Source organism: Equus asinus, chromosome 15 (genome assembly GCF_041296235.1).
Source record: "Equus asinus isolate D_3611 breed Donkey chromosome 15, EquAss-T2T_v2, whole genome shotgun sequence".
Classification (NCBI taxonomy): Eukaryota; Metazoa; Chordata; class Mammalia; order Perissodactyla; family Equidae; genus Equus; species Equus asinus.
Genome location: NC_091804.1, coordinates 41,869,304 through 41,895,781, shown reverse-complemented (window position 1 = coordinate 41,895,781; position 26,478 = coordinate 41,869,304). Strand labels below are relative to the sequence as shown.

Sequence of the window (26,478 nt, the reverse complement as noted above, 5' to 3'; positions counted from 1 at the left end):
ACTGTTTGCAATACAATGCAGAGCTCTATAATGAATGGAAACTGACGTTTTATCCTCCATACCATCAATTACATATTGCACCTGGCATCTTTTTTTATTTTTCCCAGCACCCACTGCTCTTTCTTTGATTGGCAACACCTTGGTTTGGATTTTCCTTTGGAGTGAAACCCACCACTCCCCTACTTTCACTCCATGTGATTGCAGGGGACACTAACCCCCCCAGCCACTTGATGAGCATGTGATGCAAGCCCAACTCTTCAGAGCACCCTATCCTCCTGGCCACGGTGAGTGGTCCAAAGATGGGCTCCTGACCCAATTATGAAAAATAATAGACACAGAGTTCCATTGGAATCATTGGGAGGGAAGCAGTCCTTCCTTTCCTGCTGGCTCTGAATGTGGGGACCACCTCTGTGAAGAGAGAACCTTCTGAGAATGAAGCCAGCACAAAGGAAAGCAGTTTGAATCCTGAATCCAGCCATATTGGACCAGATTTACCCACACGCTAATCAGTTGAAAGATGCAACAAGGTTTCTGTCGATGCCAGTTTGAGTTGGGCTTTCTGTCCTTTGAAATGGAGACCGTCGTGACTATTACACAAATTATATCCCCTCAAATGGGTCCTAATAATTCAGAGTTCCACTTGGGGGGGTTACCAATTCAAGGACTAATGTCCATCACCTGCTTTTAAAAATTACCCTGCGTTCTAGTGAAGAATTACAAGAAAGAATTTTCCAGCAAGGATCTATTTGTATATTTTGCTGCAGCTTTTCGTGAACAGGAACCCACCCTAAATTAGTATCGTCATTAAAGAAACCAGGTGACAAGAATTAAGTTTCTCCAAACTTCTTTTCCCCCTAAAGAAGCAGCTCAAGCGTCTGCCAGTATCTGGTCATTGCTTATGTAACACTTTAAATTATTGCAAAGTCATTTCTCTTTCATTTCTCTGCCCATGTGCCTGGTCCCTCAGGGACTTCATGTGGGAGATTCTAGAAAGATGACAACCTACATAGACGGGGGCGTGCTGGGTGGGCACCCAGTCCTTCTGCCAACAGGACCTGGAGTGAGACCTCCTGACCAGGAGTGACACTTGGGAATGGCTTCGAACTTGCTAGCTTATGCAATTTTGATGCCATTTAAACTTTGATGCCATTTAAACTTAGGTGGGCTGGGCAGTACAGGTGGGCAGGGGCTGGTTGTAAAAAAAAAAAAGGTGCCCTCAGGACTTTTCCCTTAGGGGACCCTTCCCACCCTAAAAATATCAATATTAAAAATTATTCTTGCTATTGCTTTAAATACTTCAACATTTAAATTTTTCCTACTTTAGGCAAAATTTAGTAGATTTTTATGGGCTCTCAAACTTTCGTGTTTTTCTGATGTGAGAAAACAGTCAAGCATTTTCTTTGACCTTAACAGTTTATTTTTTTTCCCTTTCATTTTAAAAGAAATTAAGACATTTTTACAGGGCCCTGACTGTTTCATGGGCCCCGGGTCTGCTGTGTCTGATGGACCTGGGGTCTCTGGGTGGGGGCGTCTATGAAGGTCCTATTTTACTTTGCTTTGTTTCATACAAAAAGGAGCTTTTATCTTTCATCAGGGGTTTAATTTTAAATGGAGACGTGGGATAAATGTTTAGTGACCTCGGGCAAGTTACTTAAAGTCTGAAGCCCTGTTTCCTCATATGGAAATTGGGCATAATAATAATCCCTACCTCATAGGTTACTGTGAATATTAAATGACTCAATTCAAGTAATGTGCTTAGAAGAGTCTGGCCCACACAGACAATCACTTAATAAATACCAGCTTCTAATGCTGCTGCTGCTGCTGCTGTTTGACTGTTTCCAGATGGATTCGCTGAGAGTGTAATTGGCCATTTGTTTTCTCCTCCTTCTCTCTCTTTTCTTCTTTTCTTCCTCTCTCTTTCTCTTTAATTACCAAAGAAATATTCCTTGTAAAAAATCCAAACACTGCAGAAATATTTAAAGTTAGAAGCCCAATTTCACACACTCTTTCTTCATCCTGCTGCCCGGAATAAACTCTTTTAAGAGTTTTGATGTGAACACACACAGACACTCACACGTAGTTTAATTGAGATCATCCCTATGTCTTATCAACTTGCTTCTTTTTCGCTGAACTCTAATCACAGCACTGTTTCTAAGTCAGAGCACTTTTGCAGAGGGGACCATCTACAACCCCCAGTGGTTGCCTTGGCCCATGAAATAGGCACTTCCGCTCTCTTGGAAGAATGGAGAAGGACCTGTCATTCTCTCTTCCCCTCACTGGTGGAGAACTTTCTGTTCAAAGGGTCCATGTGTTCAAGGCCATTGCTCAAGTGTTTCATCTCATGTTCTTCTATGCCTGTACTTTTCCTCTTCAAGTGTTACCCAGAAGGGCAGGGGGAAATATTAGGAAGCCTATTTGGCTCAGCTTCAAGCCAGCTTCTCCCAATCAAAGCTGCCTTTGTGATTCCTTCTGACTTGGGTGTTCGTTTCTGGACTGTTTGGAACTAGGATGGGAGGGCTTTCTGATTAGTACTTTTATAGCCCAACGATATAGGGCTACCTGTCGGTATTTTTTTGCAGCTAGATAGTGTTGTGTATCTTAATTTAACTAGATCTCTAATGATGGATGTTTACGTCGTTTCCAAGATTGCCTAGCCCCTAACAGAGCTCTGATGATAAGGGCCAGTCCATGAATCCTTCTGCACTGCAGAGCAGGGCACTGAGAGTTGAATTGGGGTTAAACGATGTACGCATTTTAAGTGTGTATAAGTACTGGCATCATTGTGTCATTGTTGTCTTCTAAATGTCTTTTTCACAGCTCAGAGAAGTTGACTTCATGCAAAGCCAACATGGATAGGTAGAACAAGTGACAGATGTGCCCTCAAGGGGGTAATGGTCTTGGGGGAAAGGGAAGGCTTAGCTGGAAATCCAGAGAAGCTCCTGGATCAGCTTCAAAGCAGCAAAGGGGGCCCTGAGATGCCTAGAGGTCTTCAGCATCGTCTACGTGCTTGCTGAGATAAGGAAATTAACCCAACAAACAACCAAGTTAGCACAGATAGTGGCTAAACAGTGGAGGCAGCACAGAGAGTGGTTAAGGGAATGGGGAAGGAGGCTCTAGAATTTGCCACTTTCTAGCTATGTGACCTCTGGGGAGTTGGTTAACTGCTCTGAGCTCATTTCCTCATCTGTAGAACAGGGATAACAGCAATACCAACTCTGCAGGGTTGTTGAGAATTAGAACAACTCGGTAACTTGGGTATTGCATGCCCTAGCACACAGACTGCCTAGCACCTTCTAAGCAGTCACTAAATGTTGGGTGTCGTTATTAAGCCACATGTGGGAGGTCCACCCAGAGGATTTGATCCAAGTTCCAACACTTGGAGGGTTCTTTATTTCACCAAGTCTCAGCTTCTTCATTTGCGAGTCAGAGTTAATAATTCCTCCTTCAAAGAATGGACCCAAGACTAAAGGAGAAAGATAGGCGAATGCCTAGCACAGAGGAGGTGACAGTCAACTGAGTTTCCCATCTTCTCCATTCCTGTATCTACCCAAGGGAGAAGAAGTCCTGAGCAAAAGAGGCAGCCAGAAGGAGGGAAAACCCCACATATTAGCACCCCTGGGGAGTTTGTGAAGGGAAAGGCATTAATTAGGGTGATGTTTAACTTTCACATTAGGTTGGTCTTCATCTTGGTTCAAAGTTGCATTTTTTCAAAGTAAGCATTTACATTTTCCAAAGGAACTGGTCTTGGGGCTAATGCAATTCACTGGTAGCTAACAGGGAAATGGGTGGTTGAACTCTTACACCACAGAATATCCTTCAAAGGTCAGGGCTGTTTGCCTCTGTGGCCTTTCTTTGACTTTTTTCACTTGATCCTCCAGCCAAGAGTAACAATACCAATTAGAAGAGCTCTAGCCCAGAATCTGCGACCTGGAGAGATTTCCAGAGTTTAAGTTATAAAAGTGGGATTTAGGGGGCTCATACCCAAATATGTGGCAGTGGGCAAAGCTGGGAGTCAGAACTGGCCCTACAAGTGAGGGTCATGATGGGAGAAGGGAGGGGCCGAGGCCATCGCACTCCTGCTGACCACAGGCTTCTGGGACCTCAGCCACAGCGCCTTGCCACCAAACATCAGGACTTCAAAACATACCTGATTCAAGAAGGGACCTACCATTCCCTCCTGATTTTTAACTACAGCAAAATAAGATGCTGGACCCCCAAAGAGGACTGCTGTCTGTGAATTCTCTGATCTCATTATTGGTGTGCATGGATTTCTGAGCCACTCCAGCTGCCTTCCAATTTCTCTTTCCTCCTTCTCACTGCCTTAGCCAGGGCAGCAGCGAGCAGGCGTGGCATGCTTGAATTTCAAACAGGGCAGGCTGAAAGAGGAACAACTGTATGTTTATTAGGGCATCATTATCCCTCTGAACTGCATCATTTATATCCCTGGGAAGAGACCATGCCAGGGCAGGAGCAACAGTTTGAGTCGATAATTTGTCAGGTTGGAGCAGGTGGTAAGGGGTGGCATAAGAAATCACCTGAAAGGCACCGCAAACCGAAATGGATGGAGGTGGAAGAGTAATAAGAAAGTGATCAGTGAATCCACAAACAAGTGCAGATCAATCAAACAGCGCCAGGTGGATGGGAGCAAAATTGGAGAGATTCAAATTAGCGAGACCCGAACCTCGTCAAGGCAAGGTTAGGAAAGCACCGCCCGTCACCCGTTATCCACTGGGCTGGAGAAGTGCCCACGAGAAAATGAATCTTTCCAGTGCATGGAGCTGGAATGGAAGAGATTTCCTAGAGAGTATCAATTTGGATTATAAAAATCCCAAGGTCTCGGGCACTGACAGGGTGAAAGGTAGAAAAATGGACCAGTCTTCTTGCAACTGCCACTACCCGCGGAGGGCTTGAGACTCCTCAAATGTTTGTGCATTCACACAAACTGTTCAAAAAAGCTGGGAGACAAAAGACGCAGCTGCAAAGCCTTGAAGAGATAAGTGTTTCATCCAAATACCCGTGACCTTGGGGGCTCGTAGATGAAATATTTTCCCCTCTGTTTGTCTTAACTCTTTGATAAAGTTTAGTCCTGAGAGTTAGGCTCAGGCAAGCAAAGGCAGGGGCTGAGAAGAAGTTGTATCAGCATCATCCTCATTGCTATTTAATACTAACAACAGCTACTGTATTTGAGGACCTGCTCTATGCCAGCATCTGTGCTAAGTGCTTTTCGACCTGACCTCTTTTCATTCTCAGAACAATCATATGTGGGGACCGTTATTGCCTTTATTTTTCACATGAGGAGACTAAGTCTCCAAGAATATAAATGCCTTGACCAGGGTCACAGCCCATAAATTATGCCATCAGGATTTGCACCCAGGACGCTCTGAACCCAAAGGTCACATTGATACACATTGCCGTCTACAGTGGGTACTTAATATTTTTGGAAGCAGATGACGGCACTGGGACAGAGCAGGATGCGTATCCACTCACAGCCCCACACGACCCCAAATGCACCCAGGAGTCTATTGCATGAAAATGTGGACAAACATCAGGTCCAGATGAGTGCACTAGGAGAATCCAGTAGGTAGAGGTCTAACTCTGCCAAACCGACAGTGTGGCCACATCTTTACAAAAGCACAAAGATGTAGATCCTCTTATAGGAGTATTAAAAGGACTCAAGATAGGTTTGTGAACATTTGGAACTCCTTTTGTGCATTTCAAATGTGTTTCAAGTCACAAATACTTGGTCGATGCTTGACATCGAAAGAATATGTACATTCTGCACAAAGCAAAATACACCTGTATGGAAATATTTTCTGTCTTCTGAATTTACATAAAGCATTGCCCACAAGTTCCAAGTTGGAGAGAAACCATAGTTTCTTGGGCTAGAATGGTGCTATTTTAAGCTCAGGCACCTGTCTGAAGCCAGCTACCAACACTCCTCAGACACGTCAAAATTCTCTGTTTTTGTGGGGGGTTGAGGGAGGTTAGCATAGTGCTTAATTGTCCAGGTTTCACTATTTGAAAGACCTGTAGGCAAATCCAGACTCGAATATGTCATGTGCTAACTGTGTGACTCTCAGCGAGTCACTTAACCTTCCAGCTAGCCTCAGTTTTCTCATCTATAATATGGCGACAGTAGTAATAACAACAAAGGGTTATTTTGAGAATGAAATAAAAGAAAGCTCAAAAGGGGCTTCATCCAGTGGCACATGGTAAGTGTCCAGTAAATGGTAGCTGTGATCATCATCTGGTGTAGAGAGCGACTGAAGACCTCAAGTGGTGTTGGCCAATAGATAGAGAATGTGAACCTATGCAATTTTAAATTTCCAGTAGCCACATTAAAAATGAAAAAGAAATGGGAGAAATTAATTTTAATAATATATTTTATTTAACCTAGTATATCCAAAATATTATCATACCAGTATGTAGTCAATATAAAAATTAATGAGATATTTTACATTCTGGGTTTTTTTTGGACTAACCCTTTGAAATCCGATGTGTGTTTCACACTCAGAGCACGTCTCAGTTTGGACTAGCGCTATTTCAAGTGTTCAATAGCCACATGTGGCTATCATATTGGACAACGCAGCCCTGGAGAGTCAGAGTAAATCCCCAAGGCAGAGTTAGTCAACTGGATTCAGCCTCTGGATGGGTTAGGTTTGGGGCATGCAGTTCAAACAAATGAATTACCAAGATCTAAAAATCAGGAGATTTCACATAAAAATTCACTTTTCTAGTTTCTCTTGGTAAAGCCTAAATCTAGCAACAGGGCCACGTTCTACCTGGCATCCTTCTCTGGAGCTGAGTCACAGCTGCCCTCCTGGGGTGGTGGGAGGATGCTGGAATATCCACCTGTGTCCATTCCACTTCATAGCATCTCACATGCAGCCCACTTTGCTATTTACCAAACCTGAATGGCCCCTGCAGACCTGTGAGTTTGAGACCCCCATGCCAAAAACAATGAACCCCAAAAGCAGAAATTAAAATTTGCTTCTGCTTGGAGCCAGCTGCCTATCTTCCACCTATGAACTTCATTTGTCCTCTCTCCTTTAACTTAGAGGCAAGTTGTGCCCATGGTTCATCCGAGGAAGCAGCTAAAGTTATGTAAGGACAGCTACAGCTCGGAACATGACAATGATTCATATCGAAAAGGATGGAAAAGACCAAACAGCTCATATTGTGTGCCTTGATCTGCCTATGTATGATTCATCTGGAATGACTTTTACATGGCCATAGCAGCCAAGGGAAAAAGGCAGAGAGAATAGAGGGAGTGGCTGATTCCTCTCCTGAAATAGAAGAGCACCCCCTGCCTTGGCCCTCCCCAAGGTCAGAAGTGTTAGAAGCTCGATCACACATCAAAACTCAAAGCCTAAAACCCTCAAGAAAACAGTTAAGTCCTGCTAGCTTCTAATGCTAAAGTTGACTTCCTTTCAATGGATGAAAGCACCCTAGGCTGTGTAGAATTGAGGCAACATGGTAAGGAATTTAAGAGCAAAGTTTTAGAATTCGGACAGTCCTGAAATGTATCATCTGCCTAGACTATGGGAATTCGGATAAGCTGCTTAACCTCCCTCAGTCTTATGTTCCTCATCTGTAAAATTGGTTTAGTGTTAGTTCCCATTTCCTCAGATTGCTGTGAAGATGGTGGTAATACACAGAGAGCACCACGCACAGTGCTGATACATAGTAAGTGCTCAGTGAACGTTCGCAATGATTAAGAAAGCATATAAAATTATTAATAATGAGTATCTACATTATGAATACACTGCAGAGAGCCATAGACCAACTTGCAAAGTCTTTGTGTTTTGATTTATTCCTTTTGTGCAAGGATTCCAAAGCACTTAGCTAACGTGGAGTTTTAAATTTCGTTAGAGGAGAAAGCAACACACAGGATATTGAGTTCCTCTCCCACAAGGCCGAAGTAGGGTGCGGTGAGATTATAAATATGAAATCAAAGCTGGTGGGTACTCATTGAGGTCTTACAATGCTCTATCGCCGGGGTAGGTGGTGGGTAAAAGGAGTAACAGCCACTGCCTTTGTCCTTGGGCAGCACAATAACTAGTTGGGGGGAAGATTAAATAGACACACAGCAACAGTAGACTGTCGCCATTTTTCTGCTTCCACATACCTAAAGGAAATCTCTCTCGTTACTGGCAATGCGTAGCAATGTGAGGAGAGGCAGGCTTAGCAAAGGCTGCCAGGGCTGCCTTCTCTCTATAGCCAGGATCCCATCACTTCTCCCCATCTTGGCCGTTACTTTCTTAATCCAGGGGTTCTCAACCAGGGGACATTTGGCAATGTCTGGACACATTTTCAATTGTCACAACTTGGTGGGAGAAGGGGTGCCGCTGGCATCTAGTGGGTCAAGGCCAGGGATGCCACTAAATATTTTACAACACATGCAAAGCCCTCTACAACAAAAGTGTATCTGGCCCAAAATGTCGGTAGTGTGGAGGTTGAGAAACCCACAGCCCTCCCTCGTATGGATGCCTGCAAGAGCCTCCACCCTGGGCACTTTGCTCAATCCTCTACCCACAGGAGGCAGAATAATGGTCCCTTAAAGATGTCCAAATCCTCATCGCCAGAACCTGTGACTATGTTACCTTACATGACAAAAGAGATTTTGCTCATGTGATTAATAAGAATTTTGAGATGGGGACGTTATCCTGGATTATCTGGGTGGGCCCAATGGGCGGGACTCAAAGGGGCCTTGTAAGAGACAGGCAAAAGGGTCAGAGTCAGAGAAGGAGAAGTGACAGTGGAAGCAGAGGTCAGAGTGATGCCGTTGCCGACTTGAAGATGAAGGAAGGGGCCATGAGCCAACGAACAGGAGCAGCCTTTAGAAACTGGAAAATAGCAAGGAAACAGGTTCTGTCCCAGAGCCTTGAGAAGGAATGCAGCCCGCCAACACCTTGCTTTTAGCTCAGTGAGATGGATTTTGGACTCCTGGTCCCCAGAACAGTAACATAATACATTTACATTTTTAAGCCACTAAATTGGTAATAATTCATCACTGCATCAATAAGAAACTAACCGAGCACTCTACAGTCCATCTCAACACAGCAGTTACGTGAGCCTTGAAAACACGTGTCAGATCAGGTTACTCCTCTGCTCAAAACCATTTCATGGGTTTTCCATTGTTCTTAGAAAAAAAAGCTGCTTAAACTGGCCCGATGGCCCTCTATGATCTGACTCTCGCCATTTCTTTTGCCTTAATTTCTTTTTTTCCATAACTTCTTTTTAAATGGAGAATTTCAAACATATCTAAAAGTAGACCCAATTGACTAAAACGCCTCCATACACCTTCAATCAGTGTTAATGTTTATCAACTCACGGACAGACTTATTGCATCTAAATCTCCAACCATTGTCCCCACTAGTATTATTTTGAAGCAAATCCCAGACTTCACACCATTTCATCCATAAATATTTTAGTATGTACCTCTAAAAGAAAAGAACTCTCCTTATTTGAAACATAATCATTCTCACATCCAAACTATATTAATAATAATTATCCCTTAATGTCTTCAATTATTCAAAGTTCAAATTTCCAGTTGTCTCACAAATTTGACTCAGTTTCCTCCCCTCTCCTCTTTGTTTTCTGTGCTTGGCAGCGTTGGCCTCCTTGGTGTTTCTTGGCATTTCTGGTGAACTCCCACCTCAGGGCCTTTGCATTTGCTGTTCATGCAGCCTGGTGAGGCTACCCCTAGGTTGGTCACACGGCTTTCACTCTTACAGGCCACAGCTCAAATGTCACAGCTTCTGCAGGGATGAGAGGCAAGATAGTAGATTCTCAAGGAGACCATGAGTCCTCTGAATAAGTCCCCTTTCGTCTTCCCATAGGAAGCAGCTCTGCCTTTCCTTCAATCGCAGCTTCTGGCAAATGTCACCCAATCCTAGCAAAGTATCTTGGTGTTCAAGAAAATGTCCTTGCTGATTGACTGATAGTTTCTTCCCAGGGTTGAGCTCTAAACTCCCTTAGTCTGGTAAATTACTCCATGTCTAAGCTTTATTTTCCCTTCCAGGGACCAACAGCTATGATTTAGTGCATGTTGTTAGGCCAGACACTGTGGTAAGTGATTTATATACATTTAATCCTCATAAACACCTGTGCTATAGGCACTATTGCACATCCCCATTTGGTGGGTCAGGACACTGAGGCTGCGGTGGGCAGGATTGCAAGATGGCCAATAACATTCCTGGCCCCTGGTGTACATTATATACACTTCCTAGTTGTCCCATCAAACCCTAATCTAGATACTGCTGGGAAGGGATTTTTCAGATGCAATAAAGAGCCCAAATCAGATGACTTTAAGATAAGAAGATTATCCAGGTGGGCCTGACCTAGTCCCGTGAGCCCTTTAAATTTGGGGTTAGAGGTCAGAGACAGGGAAGTAAGAGACGTGATGTGTGGGGGATGTGATGCAAGAGAGATTCGAGTGCCTGGCTTTAAAGATGGGGGGGCTTTGAAGATGTCTACGCTAATTAGCCAACATTCACGCATTTGATTTTAGTTCTACATAGGCTCATAATAAGTATAATTCTACAAATGACCATTTAATGAGTGACAGCTTTGTGCCAGGCTCTGACATGGTGGCTCTGTCTAGAATCTTTCATTTAAGCCATTTGCATGGGAGAATCGTGACACTCAGGTGGGTGCTGGAGCTTGTCTGAAACTACGCAGCCAGAGAGCATCAGAGATCCATCCCAGAGAGACTGGGCTTTGAACAGAGATCTGGGGAAGTGTGTACTCTGGCCGTGGCAGCTTATTATTTCTTGTAGTTTCAGCAGTGGAGACTTTAGGAGTGAGAGAGATGGCTCCTCTGAGCCTTACCTTCTATTATCATTCATATGCCCAAAGTATTGTATATATTTCAAAATCAGCCACTGATATGTTTAAGGTCAAGCTTTGAGTCCACTGAGGAACTGCTGTGGCAGTGACCACCACACCACCACTGCTGGATCTGGGGTCAGGATAAGCCAGCCCCAGGTCAGCGCCTAACCACCGAACCTGCGGCCAGTCTTGGAGTTCCTCTGGGCTCTGTTATCTCAAAGGTAAAATGAAGGGGTTCGACTGGAAAGTTTCTAATATGCTTCACAGTTCTAAAATAGAAAAAACAAGAAAGGTAAAAACATAGAAGTTTCTCTATATCCTTCACTTTAACCAAAATCTCCCATTTGACTTGGCTCGGGAATCAGACTGTCTGGATTTGACTCATGGCTCCTTTACCTGCCAGCTATGTGACTGTGACCTTGGGCAAGCCATTTACCCTCCCAGCCTCAATTTCTCTATTTGAAAACTGGCAATAATACTCATAGCCATTTCCTAGAGTGTTCTGAGGATCCAGTGTGATAATGTGTATCAAACGCTAGAAGAACTTTGAGTGCATGAGAGGTACTCAATCTGTGAGCCCCACAGTCCATTTTTTCTTCCATCCTTTCGTTAGAAAACAAAGGCAAGCACTCCGTCTTCACACACGAGTATCATAGGATGAATTGAATAATCGCTCGGACTTAACTGGCTTCCCTCCGTGGGAAGATAGGCTTCCCAAGATGCCAGAACCCTGACACTGCAGATGACACTTGTTTGTATGCTGTCTGAGCAGAAGGTGTTGGCTTTCACCAAATTCTCAGTGGGGCTCCCTCACTGACATTCACTTCTCCAGAGAACTCCTAGTTTTATCTCATGTGAACTATAATGTCCCTTGGATCTGCTTTTCAAGATCCAACCCAAGAGAAAGAATTGGATTCTGGAAAAAGGGATCATTTTTGCAGAACCATGAAACAGTTCTTGGCCAAAGAGAAACTTTGTTGCCTGTTGGGTCTCTGTCCTGCTAAAATGTGCTGACCTACTTCAAAATAGATGGGCTGAATTCTGTTCCAACCCAGGTAGACCAGTTGCTTTTCCTTGTCGCCTAGTCAAACAGTTCCCCCTTGCTGCTGGAGAAAGCCATGTAAGCTCAAAGGAACAGCCAATTAAAGTCAGAAATTCAAATGTTTGTCTGTTCTGGAAGGTATAAATGGTGGCTGTCAGGTAGATGCAGCCATGCCTGCAACAGCATTTGGCAGAAACGGGAGACTAGGTTCCTCCATTTGAACTTGGTAACATTTAAATATCAAAAACTTTGTTTTCTAATGAGGAATGTATTGAAGGGGGAGAAATAAATTATATGCTTGATGGCGACTGAAGGTTGAGAAAATTAGGGCCATTTCCCACCGTGTGAATATAGTGATTTCAGTTTGCAAGAGTAAATTAAACCTTTGGGAGGATTTGTCTTCCATTAAATTGAACAGCTAAACAGACACAGAAGATGTTAATGTCACCACCAGGAAACCCCAAAGGTTACAAATAAAAAGAAAACATAGTTCCTTTAAAAGTCTTCTCTTGTACCCAACTACCTAAGAAATGCAAAACCCCAAATTGCATGTGGAGGATCAAAATTAAAAAAAAAAAATAAAGATCATAATTCCGTTGCTATACCATATGTTATTAATGTCTGTCAACACTGTTTAGCCAGCAACTGCTGACAGTTCCATATTTGCTATCTAAATACATCATAAATAAATCAGTAATGAACCGCTTTGGTAAACCTTCCACCCTGATTGGAAATACAGATGGAGTAAACAAACTCTGCTAAAAGTATATACAACTGTTTAATGTCAAAGACAAAGTCACACTGTTATTTGACAAAACAGAAAGGAAAACGAGGATGGGGTTGAGAGCAGGAAAAATTACAGATACGGAGAGAAGGCAGTAGGCAGGAATGTAACTTCTGTGTTTAAACACACACGGCTCAGAATTTTCTGTGTAAAAAGAAGGCCCCAGGGAAATTGGACATGGGAAAGCAGGAGCTGAAGGGTCTATTCCTGGCTTCCAGCCAGTGGGTTGGTGTGTATGAATTTGGACAATTCATTTAAATTTGCCACTATTGCAAATCTGGAAAATATGTATCACCAAATACAGGTCTGCAAAAATTTGCGCCCTTCAGAGTTGAATACATTAGTATTGCCTGGAATTTAACCAGAAAACACTGACCCACATGTTGTGTGAATGGGATAACTTTCCTGTCCTCCTGGTTTTAAAAGGTGGGTAATTCACCATTCGGAAGCTTCAAACCACACATGCTGAAACCAGGTATCAGACCAATGCCTGGGTTCAGACAGAGATATAGCTGGACTATTTTAATTTAATTACATTTTGTTTTTCTTCCTAGAGTCTTGCAGATGACACAGGGTTCCTTCAAGTAAGAGGTTGAGGTAAGCTGACTGTTAATTAGGCCTCCTAGCCTTATATCCGAGGCGGCATGCTAATTAAGAGCTTCACTAGGTGGCGTATTCTAATTTGCTGAAAGCACATTTAGCAGCAGATTCTCGGTGCCTCTGGGATGTTGTCTCTGGGTCTGAATAAGGTCTGCAGAAATTTATAATTATTCCAGGAACAGGCAACATTGAGAAAGGAGAATTTCTCTCATTCATTGAGAGAGAAAGGGACTCTTCAAGTTGTCTGTTAATCCCATGAGCTCAACAACTCTCTTCCTTATTGGCAGCGCCTTGAAAATTCTTTTGATCAGAGGCATAACAAAATCCATGTAGCATAAACAGAAGATATCTTATTGACGGAATTCAAACAGCAGTGGCTGACTTCACAACAGAGACCCGACAGAAGTCCTTTCTGTAACAGGCTGCAAGTAGGAGATGCCATCGGCCTCCTTGTTATGCCTTACCAGCAGGCCATCAGCGCTGCTCTCAGCACAAAAAAATAGAATACATCATCCTGAATGGGCACATTAATCTGCAGCCTCCCCGTTTCTAAGTCACCTGTAGTTAGGTCTGTAGACACTGTGTATACCGTATAAATCTGATTTCTGAGCAGGAGGGTGGGCTGTAGGAGAAGCCTTTCTCAGTGAAATACTAGTTCAGCAACAGTTTACCTGCCTTCCAAGGCTGTTAGGAGGATTAATAGCTTCTGGGTCATTTAAAGTTTGAAAAGATCCTTGTGCTCTTTCCAAGAAAGCTAAAATATTAAGACTAGCCATTTTGTATGCTGGAAAGCGAGAACAGCAGGTAACAAAGGGGCTCTTGAGGGCCATTGTCCGAGTAAACTGAGGTACATTAACCCTTTGGATTAAATCAGCCCAAATTTTTGCAAAAAGGAAGATGACAGCCACACTTTGTGCCCTGCGTTTGAAAACACCCAAGCCCTGAGCTCTAACACTATCTGTGGAAGGTTCCTATCAAAAGGCAGGAGGGGAGCACTGTTTGGATAACGAATGTTAGTATTTTACAACCTTTCACTTTATTTACCTATATATCTTTCGCCAATATATTTGTTGTTTTCATCAGCTTACCCGGACAAAACAGAGTTATGCATAAATCAGGAATAAAATTGCTACCCACTGTCTTCAGACTCTGAACGAATAGATCCCAAACATATATTTTTCATTAATGACCCTCGATTACTAGCTGCAGACTTCCAACAGGAGAGCACCCTCTATTCGTTCAGTGCCACGTGGCTGAATCTCTGCCTCTGTCAAGTGTTTCCTGTCTCAAAGGCTTGAGGCTGGGAGACTGAGTTTGGCCGTTGCCAGGAACCAGCCAGAAGAGATCTGACTCTTACAAAAAGTCGTGAGCCTCTGCCTGCAAATTCCGGTCCTCAACCTCACCCCTTGCCATCACTCCCCACCTTCCCAAGTATGAGAAAGGGACAGAGAGTAAGAGAGCGATGGAGACGTGAAAGGAAGAGCAGGAGGAGGAGAGGACTGTTAACTTACGAAGCCTGGAATCGCAGCTGCTGATGGTCTTTACACTCATTCTGGAATCTTTGCAAGGTCACCATCAGAACTAGCCTGTGATTGATTCCAAAGGGAAAGTCAGCACTTCACCTCCGTAAGGGACATTTCAAAACAGAGTAGAGCTGGTTCAGGAATCTGTTCTCAAGTCACCCGGTGTTGAGTTTCTCATCCTGCATGGGCTGGGTGGAGCTGGGCCCAGGCTTTACCCAGGTCTTAATAATTATTGCATTAGGCCAAGCAATTAATGCTACTGGCTGCACAAGCCCCCAGCAATTGCCCAGGCGGGCGCCCTCAACTGCCATCTTAGAAAGTTTCCTTCTTGGAGAGCGACCCTGAAACACGTCCCTAAAGGGTTAAGGGGAATGAGTGACAACCCTTCGGCATGATTTACAGCGTGGAGCCCTGCAGTGAAACCAGGACTTGATGGATGATGCTGAAAGTCGGAGACTAACCATAAATCATGTCTTTGAATCACTGACAAAGATAAAGGAGAGAAAGAAAAAGCAGTGGCATTGACATTCACTCTCCCAATAATGTACATTGACTAGTTACAATGCGGAACCTTAATTAAAAAAAGCCAACTCGAGGTATTCACCTCAGTGGGGCGATCCTACCTCTTGAACAGTGAGGCTGTTCTTTGAGATTACAAATCAGGGTTTGAGACTCTTTCACGAAGGTCACTGCCACTGGCAGAAGACTTTCAATATGAACAACACCAAGCTCCCAACAAAACAAACATACCAAGAAACAAAACAAAAGGCACCTGGTCAAGAACCACGCCTTGGAAGGCCATCATTGGAAATGGTGAATATCAAGAGGGGCTCAACTGAATACAATCCAACAAACTGTGTTTTCATCAGGACAACACCCGGAACAGATAAATGAATCATCAGCGGTGGCCGGAACACACAAATAGGTCAAGCAATCTAACTTGTGCTCTGAAGTCAGAGCCCTGAGTGGGAGGGAAAGGAGATGTCTGCCAGTTCATCTGCGTTGTCTTTCACCTGGGATACAAGAGACACTGACGGCCCCTTCCTCAGGTTCAGGGAGGAAGGCAGCCTCCTCTTTCACTCTCAACTCAAGATGGGTTTCCTCTTAGCTCAAGAAGAGACCAGCTTTCCTGCAGTGGGTGGTGGAAGCAATATGAGATGTGCTTCCTCGATCCTTCAACAAATATTTACTGCGCACCTGTGAGGTTCTCGATGTTCCTATGCCAAGGGCTTGGAAAAGAAAGGATGAGTGCCTATATTAATTCATTCCATTAAAAAATATTTAACATCCACTGTGTTATAAGTAGATTGTTGCGTATTTTCGGGAATATGGTGATGAATGAGACAGATCTGGTCCCAGTCCTCAATTAGATTATTGTGTCATAGGGAGATAACAAACAAAAGAGATATCAAATATGACAAATGTTATAAAAGGGGGGTGTGCTGAGGGGCAAGGGAGGTGCGTAAAGCATTGATGACAACAGCCACTGCCTGTGTGTGAGGGTCCTATGGACACAACACTCCCATCCCAACAGGGAGTGTGTCTGGAGCAGTTGGAAGCCTAGGAGAAAGGGATAAGACAGCAGGAAGGAGGGGACTGGAACTTGTTCTCATTTTTCTCTAAAGCTCTGGAGTAGACATGAGATCCTTTTTTTGAATCACAGAGAACCAGATGCAGTATTTTTTTAAGCTTATTTTTAAAACTCTTTGTCCCAAAAAGGAATGTTCTTCACAATTCTCTATAGATGATGTATGCAGGTCAATACCATACTCTGGTTTGGGGCCTCCGTACAATTCCATGGACAAGTGGAGTGTATGGGAGCTCTGCATGTCCTCACCACCACGTCTGCCAGCTGGCTCAGCATCTCTGTCTGCAGGCAAAGATTCTAGAAGATTCCGACTTTGAACTTGATGACATCTTAGCATCTGTGGCTTAAACCCAATATCAACTTGAAGAGTCTTTATTCCAGCTCTGAAAAAAAGCCATCTTTCTCAGCAGGATCCAGCCAAAATGATGGAAAGAGTGGGAAAATCACTCAATTATGAAAATTAGGAGATGCGAGCTTAAGTTGTGGGAGAAGGACCCGAGCTTTTTTCCTATCCCAGTTTTGCCGATGATGAGCTGGCTGCCTCGGGATAAATCCCTTCCCCTCGCACACTTTCGTCTTTGCTGCTATCAGGATGTGCATGCAGGAGGGTGGCTCCATCCTGGTCTTCACAGTCTGCTCTGCCCTTTTCTCAGGACATTCAATCCATGGACCAGGTTGTCTCATTTTTTTTTCAATCAGCAACTTGTCCTTGTTGTTGTTCTTATCTTAGAATGGGAAAAGCTCGTTTATTGCCCAGCTCCGAACCGCCACGGGGGGCTTGACCTCCTCGCCCCTTTCTCCCTTTCTTCCTCATTCTACATTTACCAAGCTGCTGCTCTGGGCTAAACCTTGTGCCAGGAGCTGACATATAACACACAAAGGAGAAGGTCCTTGTCCTTTGGAAGCCCCCTTGTTTGACATACACAAATGACATTTTCTAACCAGGGAAGGGTTAGAACAACATTGATCTCCAAATGGCCCATAATGTTGCGCTGACACTTGCATCTTGCTGATGTCTATCTAGCAGGGACAGTGAAAAGCAATACCCCTCGCTAGCTGTGTGACTTTGTACAAGTTGATTAACCACTCTGAGCCTCAGTTTCCCCATTCATCAAACTAGGCTAAGAGAATTATCTACTTGTAAAGTCCATTCAGCACTGGCTATTCCACAGGAAGTCCTCACAAAATCACTGCTGTTGTTTCGATATTTTTCTTTTATTTTCCTAACCTTATCCATTTTGAGTCAACTAGACTGGAAGGAAACAGAAACCCAAGCTCCCTTCCCTCAAATGAGAATGAAAGAAAGATGGGAAGGCTGACCAACGTAGAAACCATCACGTATGTACAAATGCCTGCTGGCGTGTGTGTGTAGTTCCATTTAGCCTGTGTCATCTTTCTGTGTCTATGTCAGACTTCCTTACAGAACTTTCTGTTCAGAACTTGACAGGTCCATATGTTCAATTAATGTTGGGCAACAAGTAATAACACAAAAGGAAAGAAGGGTTCAAAAACAAAGATATGTAGTTTAACTTTTGATAACATCCCACGAACGGACATTCATGGGAAAAGGATGGAAACAAATATTGCTTGAATGAGGCTGACCACAAAAATTTCTAAAACCTTGTATTCACTCTATATCATATAGTTAGAGATAATATCCACAATTGATTAGCTGCATATATAGTATACATTACATGGTTAATACCTAATTTATAACTATGTGTGTGTGTCTATAATGCATAACAAACCTACAGTGGCCAAGAAACTATGAAGTATAAAGCAAAGACTTTCTAGGAAACTACTAGCAATGTAGCTAACCTTCTGTGCTCCCCAAACCACTAGGAGCATTAACCATTTTTCTTGGCATTGATTAGCGGAAGTAAATAGCAATGTTTAACCATTCCTGATTCATCACATTAATCTGCAGGGGAAGATGTACCCAAGGACCCCTATTACATCAATGAAGACACCCCAACGCTCCGCCCTTGGAGATTCAGTAGAAATTCACCCCTACGCGGGGCGATGCCCACTTTTGTTTTGTAGATGCAGAAGGGTTGGGGGGATGCTGGGGCTCATCACTGGAAGAAATGCGGGTTTGGAATCCAACGTTCGGGTCCCTTGCAGCTTTTATGTTGGTTTTGAACTTCACATACATTAAAACTGCATCATCTATCAATCTTACAGTTACATGTCACTTATGAAAATCTACTGAGTATTGTTTTCATCTTGCCTTACAACAAGCTGTGAAGCCTCATGAATACTGAATAGTGCTGGAAATACAGCACATCTTTTATTTTTAAAGGTCTCGACAGTTTGGAATGGCAGGATTTCTTTGTTGAAAGCGGCACCTCAGCACACCGACTGGGGGCTTTCTTCTCCATTTTCCATTCTGCCCAGGAGCGAGAGGCAACACCACCTTGCATCGTTAGTAGGACTCAAGTGGTCCTGCTGTGGCCTCTGTCACTTCCCAGTGTTTGAACCCTGTTGGTGTAAGTTGTTAATGGGGGCTGCATGGTTCAAGTGGGGCATGATTATTCAGATATCAGCTCACAAGGAAACAACTGGCTGGGCGACCTATGGAACCATTTTACCAGCTTTCCTGGCACTTTATCCTCATCTTTATTTTAATTTAATGAGAGAGAGAGAGACCCATACAGAAAGACATACACAGATAGGGATACACAAAGAAAGAGAGACACTTAAGAAATTAATCATGCAATGATAAGTGTATTCTGTTGTACTTGCTCTTCAAAGTTTCCTTTCCACCATTCATTTACTCTATAAATATTTCCTGAGCACACTGAGGATACAGAGTTTAAAAAGAGAGCTAGCGTCTATTCACACGAGGAACTTACTTGATAATAACTACCAATTCCAATATAGTGCTTACTCCACGCCGGCATTGTTCCAAACACTTTATAAATATTTGTTCTAAGCACTTTACCAACAGCAATATATTTAGTTCTCATAACACCCTTTTGAGGTACTATTATTATTACCATCCCTAATTTTCACATTTTCCAGATGAGGAAACCGAGGCCTGGAGAGGGGAAGTGGCCTGTCCATGGTCACAGAGTGAGGAGGAAGCAGAGCTGAGATTTGAATCTAAGTTGTTAGGCTTCAGAATCTATCCCCCATTTTTTTTTTTTAATCACCATACCTGCAGGCTCTATAAACAGGTAAACCAAGAAATCAGTGAGATAACTTCTGATGTTGACAACTGATATGCAGAAAGCAAAACAGGGTGAAGTGCGGGGTGGTGATTGGCTGGGGGTGGGGGTCATGCTGTTGTAGCTCAGGGGTCAGGGAGGGCCGCTCTGAGGAGGTGATGTCTAAGCTGAGACCTGAGGGGTGAGAAGGAGTCGGTTGAAGGAGTCAGCAAGATTGGATGGGAGGTGATTCCAGGGGGAATTGGAATTGCTGGGGAAATATAGTGTCAAGACCCAAGGAAGGAAACGAGCTTGGAGGGGATCTTTGAAGAAGAGAAAGAAAGAAACTCAAAGGAGCTGAAGAGAACACATGTGAGAGAGGTGGCAGGAGGGGAGGTCACTAAGACCAACTGAGGCTGGGTCACGAAGTGTCTTGTAGGGTCAGAAAGGTCCGCTCTGTGGGGGCATTTGCTCCGTGGGGGCCACGTGGTGCAGTTCTTATCATACGGATGTCTTTAAAATGCAAAACAATCCTAGAGCTTTAGAACTTGAAGGAAACAAAAATAATCCAAAACAAACCTGGACCAGTGAAGTTGTCCCAACTCACAGAAGATAGGGGATGCCTCTCTGCCACAGTATGAAGACCATCCATTTCAGAGAAGAACCTCCCCTGCTTATTTCATTCCACTCATTCACAGTGAGGAATATTACCCCCAAACCCCAGAACTGGAGCAAGGCCAGCAGGAGTAGTAAACAGGAGTCAGGGGATTACCAGGACGAGCAAAGGCTCATTGCAGAGGTTGGAAACTGGTGGCTCCCAGGTCATATACTGCCTACAAATGTGTTTTGCTTGAACTGCCAGTAGTTTTAGGAGGGGTGAATTAGTTGCCAATATTTACAAATCATAAAGATATGGAAAAATTTCAAAAAGTTCATACAGAGAATTTTCTCTGGAAAAAAAAACAACAACAGAAAAATCAAGTAATCTGGCAATACTGAGCCCATACTCCTGCACGGCCAGAGTTCTGGAATCTAAGCAGCAATCCCCTTTCAGTTAGGACATGTGCCCTGGAGTTTACCACAGTCCACACCACTCCCTATTACTCACCTCCATTGACTCATGTTATCTCTCTGACTCTTGCAGCCATTTGAGTTTGCCAATTTAATGTAACAGGAATCCTAAGGTTCAAATCTTTTTGCTCTGGGAATCTCCTTAAAAAAGATGGAAACATTTTTTCCCCAAACTCTGCTAGTCCTTGATTTTAGAATATCTGGAAGGAAATTCTTTTTTCATATTTGCACACTTCGTCATAATTCCCAATGTGTCCAATAAATGACATGCAGATCCTTGTGTGACCTCTTAAAAATGGCATGAGCTGAGAACCTGCCACTTCTAAGCTGTATGCTTTTGAGCAAATAATGTCAGCTCTTTCCAACGTCATCTTTGTCATCTGAAAAATGGGGATAATCATAGTTCCTTATAAAGACATTATGAGGATAAAACGGACTAAAATACATAAATGCCTGGCATACAACAGGCATATAATTTTAAAATATTAATACATTGTAGGCAATCAGTTCAAATATATGGGGCATTGATAAGAGTATGAATGTGTGTTTGTATGTTGTGTGTGTGTGTATGATGGATCTAGAAACGTGTATCTAATTATATACATATTTGGGCCTATTTCTTCTGTTGATTGGCACCAAATCCTAATGAGGCTTGTGCACTTAGTTTTTTCTGTCTCATAGCCATTGTTTATTCTACAAACCCTCTCTATTGCCTAACAAGTGCATTTGATTGATTAAGAATGATACTGTTGAGAAAGTATGGACCCACCACACAAAAAACTTTCCTGTTCCTGGAGAAATCAAAGCTAAGAACAAACGCGAGAAAATGAAGTTTCTTAGTGTCTCCTTGCATCTCTGGTTGAGCGCACATTTCACACTTAACATTGAAAACCTCATGAAATTTCCTGAAAACCAAGGATGGCTTGACTCTCCTCCTGTGAGGAGCAAAGATTCCTGTCAGGCACTTCTTCGAAGCTTCTTTCAGGTTCAGAGTTGGGGAAGGCGCCTGTTGTACCATTTACGTCATGAGACGTGACTGGCCCTTCCCTCCCCCCTTGAAGAAGGCAGAGAGAAGCGACAGCCATTGCCACCATGCAAAGTCGAATTCAGATTGTGGGAGCGTTTTGGTTTTCATGAATTTTGAGAAGGGAACTGTGAGCACAAAACCATTGCTATTTGTTCTGACAAACTGCCTGTTCTGATGGATTAAGTGCCACGATTGCAACCCACGACTATCTTTAGGTACAGGAACGGAGAGCCTTCCAGACTCTCTCTGTGCTACAATTCTGAGGGTTCTAATGACATCTGAAGAGAGTCAGATTACAGGAGGTGGGTAGCTAGTCTGAGGGCAGCGGAGCTGCGTGGTCGCACTGTCGGAGATGGGAGACACACATGTGTTAAGGACGTCCACACATTACCAACTTCAGATGCTCCTTGTTGATAGCTTCACCTTTTCCCTCCAAATTGCCCCTTTCAGAAAGGCTGCGTCTGAATAAAATTACTATCTAAAGCACATTTCTTTTTTCTTTCCCATCAGCATTTCCTGTCCTCTCACCTTAAAAAAAACAGTGCTGAGAACTTTTCAACCAAAAGCAGCCATGTGGAGCTTGAGTTGTTTCAGATTTACACAGGCCCTCCGCTAACATCCTGTCGGGTGCTAAAATCCCACAGCTGTTCTGCTAGGACCACCCGGCTCGCCGTGAACCACATCTGACAAAATGATGCTGCTCGCTTCCAGAACCCATCACACAGTTATTCTTGGATAAAAGGTAAAGCAAATAGCCAGCCAACTGCTCACTGCTGCAGAAACAAAGACCATCCAGCCATTTATCAAAGCTCGAGACACCGGTGTGCTTTAAGCACAGACGCCTCTCCCATTACGGCTTTAAACGATAACACGATATCATATCAGAAATGACAAATGGCACTGGAGGGCCTAACCTATACACAATCGATACCTGCTCAGAAGTAAGAACCATCTTGAAAATATCGACAGAGGGAACAGAAATTCTCATAATACTGTGGTGTTTTCTTGGTGTTGTGTTGGAACTTGAGGCCAACAATACTCATTTGGGTGTGACATTTTTTTCACCGGCGCTGTGTAGCCCCGAGACGTGTGGCGAGTGTCAAACCATTATCACCGTCCTGTATCTATGCTATATCGGATTCTAAGAGGCTCAGGCCAAGGAAATTGATGAGGTAGCTCCCTCTGCAGCTTAAAACTCACTTTGGCTACATGCACACAAAGGCAGGGGCCCCTGGAACTACCAGGCTCAATGACAAATGGCAAGCATGCAATTAGGGAGATTATGCTCTAGGGTTTCTCTCGATCTGGCCCCAAAATGTTTTTTTTAAAACCCTACACTGCCCACACTCCGCCTCTAAAAGGGGGCAGTCTTTCATGTTTAGATTGCAAATAAGTGACCCACCATTGAGTGACGGCTGAGGGAAGATTGTTAATATGCCGCTCCTGCCTCCCTCTCCCGTGTGGCTGAATTTAGGTGGATGCCAGAGAGAGAATGACTCGGAAGCGGGATAAAAGACTGAGAGCAAAGGCGGTGGCAGTGAAGAAAGGTGGTGGGATGGATGAGTGCAGGCAGGTGGAGAGAACCCATCTTCAATAATGGGGCTCCCTTGGTTTGACGTCCCTCCCCCCAAACAATGCAGGTGGTGAGGATGGTGACCCAGGAGCCCTCAGGAAAAGTGAAATGGATTGGAGCACAGATGCTGGGTGTTCTTCCTAGAGCTGGCCACCTGACTAGCCATCCTCGAATCCTCAAACAATTTCCTGTAGGATTTTATCCAAGACAGATCTGCAGAGCTTCTAGCCCAGAGTTTCTGATTCAGTATGTTTGAGGTGGGGTTTTGAAATTTGTATTATAGAAAATCCTTCAGGCAATTCTGATTTTGAGCCAGGTTTGAAAATCGATAACTTAAAGCAGTGGTGGGCTGGTGAATGTGTAATACTCAGCTCTCCAAAAAAAAAAAAGTTCTAAATTGTAGCATTTGCCAATTTCCATGGTGTAAATACTTGTGCCATGGCAAATTTCAGGAAACCACTAAGGGAGTTACAAAGAGACATATGCCATCGGCTCTAGCTAGATAGTTCAAGCTGGCTGTAGCACACCACCAGCTTAAATCAAAGGAAAATATGAATAAGTTAATAAGAGTGTGTGATAGGGAGTAGTCAAATCAATGGTGGTCACTGTGGAGGGGGGGCATTAAGATAATGTGACAAGAGAGCTGAACAAAGTCCTCTTTATGTTGGTGGGAAACCCACCCAAGTGCCAGGTCCTAGGATGGCACCATTCGTGGTAATGTTCAATTTGGACCATTATCCACCCTGAGTCATAAGAGCCGTAATGAAGAAATAAACATGGAGAGTCAATCAAATGATTGTACTCTGATGATAGATGTAGAAATATACCATTTAAAAACCCTTAATTAAATTACTGCTTCAGGTAAAGGATTACTAATTAGTGTTAAAACCATTAAGTGGATGGTTGATGGGGAACTGGACATCCATTTAGTGAGAAAGTAAAGCCATAAAGATTACTTTCTAGTTGCTAGGGTGTAAGCAGACCCGTAAAATGCAGCAATCACACTGCCATCATCTTAGTTCAGGGGCTATTTTCGGCATCACTAATTTTGGGGCAAAAAGATGATGTGTCTTCAGACATATTGCAACAGAGCCTACATCTCCAGGGTGTTCTGGTAAAAACAAGTCCATTTGGAATCCATGGGGTTTTATGTGTCACTTCTACAGGGGACAGAAGAGCAAGCTACACGACAACGAGAAACTCTCAGACAAATTCAGGAGGAAGTCACTCTTCAGGACACTGGGCCCAATCTCTTCTACAGTTCCAGGTCATAATAAAGGGACCATGTTAGATTAAAAAGAAATGTATGGGGCCAAACAACTGGATACAACATGTGGTCCTGGATTTCATAGTAGTTTGATCAACTCAGCTAAAAAGAACATTTTTGTGCAACTGGAAAAATATGCATATGGTCTGGGTATTAAAAAGATAAAAATCGTTGAAATGAAAAATAGATATTATTGACTGAAAACAGTATGTTATATAATAGCATGTACATTATGATATCATTTTATTTAAATATACATATAGGCACAGAGAATGTTCTGGAAATTCACCTACAATAGTAGTAATCTCTGTGTGATTGAAAATAAGATGTGCTTCTTTTCTTATTTTTGTTTGTCTCTGTTTTCTAATGTTTTACAATTCACGTTTCGCTCCTGTCACTTTTTAAAAAGGTTATTTTTTTAAAGGGATAAAATGCTCGAAAAAACAAGTATTGACCTCTGAAAAACATTGACATGAAGATATCTTAAAATTCAGAAAGAGTAAGTCAAATACATTCATCCCAGGAACTGGACTGATTCTGGTTTTGTTCACAGAGACGTAACACAGGGTGATGGCTCATGGTAGGTGCCCAGTCAATTCTGGTGGTGGAATCTAATGCATAAAACATTTCACATTCTATAAGGGACAGCCGATCTTGGTGCTTGGGATGGGGTGAAGTAAAGGGAGGACAGATAGATATACGACTTATTTGACAATGCTGTGTTGTACTGTGGTGGGCCAGAAGGAGAAAAAAATGGTGCAACAGAGAGGCAAATAGAACAAGTTGAAGATGTGTTGACCCATTCAGGAGGTGAAGGGACCGAGGAGGAACTGACTATTTGGCCTTGGCATTCCATGTCTTCCAGAGAAGGTAGCGAGCAGTTGTATCGCCAGCAAGGACTTCCTTCATCTTTCTTAGGCTAACACTCCGAGGCCTACAAGGGAGACTGGAGCCATGCACACACCCAAAGCATTCCTCGAGGTGGATGAAATCAGCACAGTGGCCTTTCTGTCACATCTTCATTTCCCTCAAATGATTGACACATGCTGGCTACACTCACCCCTCTGCTTTGTGAAAATAGAAATTTAGAAAGATAATACCTTGCATTGCCTCAAGATACAAGACAGAGGCCGTGGTTTTAACTTGAGGAAATCGAGTTCCAGGCAGGTCAGGCACTGATCAGTGGAGCGTCTTATTCTGCACGGCCAAGAAATGGCTGATAGCTGGTATGTGATCATTTTTCTGTGAGAAACATGTGAAGGAGCTGAGTGTGTGTGTGCGTGCGTGCGAGCATGTGTGTGGTTGCTTATGAGGAATCTGCTCATATACAGCTCAAAGTCTTAAATCCTGTCAAGTAGAATCATCTCCTACAATTGAAGAAAGCACTTTTGCAAACCCCCCAAATCCCTGAGGGCGCCCTCCTTTGACAAATGAGACTTTGATTTCCAACTGCTCTGTGTTCGGGTTACTCTAAAGATCACAGGTGGAGGGGATGGGTCAGGCCAATATGGATGTCGACTTCAGTGTACCAACTTTACTCAGGGGTGCAGAGGATGTTGCCACATCCATGGAAATTCTTGGGCACCACATCCGTCTGCTTTTCCAATCAATTTTCAAAGAAGCCCTCGTGCCTTGGGAAACCTGAAATGTTTACTAGGGAAACACATATCTCGAGAACCTTTCCTGCAATATCCTTTAAACGTTTTCACCGTATACAAAGGGTGGAAACGGGCCAGTCGGGAGAATGCCCTGATGGAGTCAGTCTGCTGTCGCCCAGCCAGGGGCAGGGCCACGTCCCTCAGCCGCCAGGAACCCAGTACACACTGTTCTCTGAGTAACGGTGAAAGATCAGCGTGAAATTTGCTGCTTGTGTGCCTCTTGCTCACTGAGCCAAGTCCAAGGAGAGGTGGGGGAACAGCCCGCTTGTCTTGACTCAGGAGGGGTTTAAAGTTCCATCTTAGCTGGGAATCGGGAAGCAGGCATGAGGTAACTTCATTAAATGTCAGTAAGTATGCTTTATG

The 26,478-nt window shown here is 43.5% G+C and overlaps 1 protein-coding gene across 11 annotated transcripts in view; it reads right to left on the bottom strand.

Moving 5' to 3' along the window:
- TSHZ2 (teashirt zinc finger homeobox 2) overlaps window positions 1-26,478 on the bottom strand; it is a 444,024-nt gene that overhangs the window by 228,205 nt on the left and 189,341 nt on the right. The window lies entirely within an intron of this gene.